The sequence below is a fragment of the Cicer arietinum genome, unplaced genomic scaffold, assembly GCF_000331145.2.
Source record: "Cicer arietinum cultivar CDC Frontier isolate Library 1 unplaced genomic scaffold, Cicar.CDCFrontier_v2.0 Ca_scaffold_5784_v2.0, whole genome shotgun sequence".
Taxonomy (NCBI): Eukaryota; Viridiplantae; Streptophyta; class Magnoliopsida; order Fabales; family Fabaceae; genus Cicer; species Cicer arietinum.
Window position 1 is genome coordinate 105,513 of NW_027339431.1, and position 1,031 is coordinate 106,543.

Here is a 1,031-nt window from a genome sequence, read left to right on the forward strand (position 1 = left end):
TGTGTGTATGAAATTGATTTAATTTCTTAAAGAACTGATACATTCTGATATATTCCGATTATTCCGAGGTCGTATATACAACACAAGATTGGTTAAAAACCCTAATTAGACAAGAATAAGTCTAGGGAGGACGAAAATGACATAAATGTTCCTCGAATGACACAAACACACCTATTGGATGCACAACATTGGTTAAAAACCCTAATTGGACAAGAATAAGTCTAGGGAGGACGCAAATGACCTAAATGTTAATCCAATGTCACAAATGAACTAATTGCATTCACAAGATTGGTTAAAAACCTTAATTGGACAAGAATAAGTCTAGGGAGGACGAAAATGACCTAATTGTTCATCCAATGACACAAACACACCTATTGGATGCTCAAGATTGGTTAAAACACCCTGATTGGACAAGAATAAGGCTAGGGTTGACAAAAATGACCTAAATGTTAATCCAATGACACAAATGAACTTATTGAATGCACAAGATTGGTTAAAAACGTAATTGGACAAGAATAAGTCTAGGGAGGACGAAAATGACCTAATTGTTCATTCAATGACACAAATACACCTGTAGGATGCACAAGATTGGTTAAAAACCCTAATTGGACTAGATTAAATCTAGGGGGGACGAAAATGACCTAAATGTTCGTCCAATGACCCAAATGAACTTATTGCATGCACAAGATTGGTTAAAAACCCTAATTTGACAAGAATAAGTCTAGGGAGAACAAAAATGACCTAAATGTTCATCCAATGACACAGACACACCTATTGGATGCACAAGATTGGTTAAAAACCCTAATTGGACAAGAATAAGGCTAGGGTTGACGAAAATGACCTAAATGTTATTCCAATGACACAAATGAACTTATTGCATGCACAAGATTTGTTAAAAACCCTAATTAGACTAGAATAAACATAGGGAGGACGAAAATTACCTAAATGTTCATTCAATGAAACGAATGAACTTATTGCATGCACAAGATTGGTTAAAAACCCTAATTGGACAAGAATAAGTCTAGGGAGGA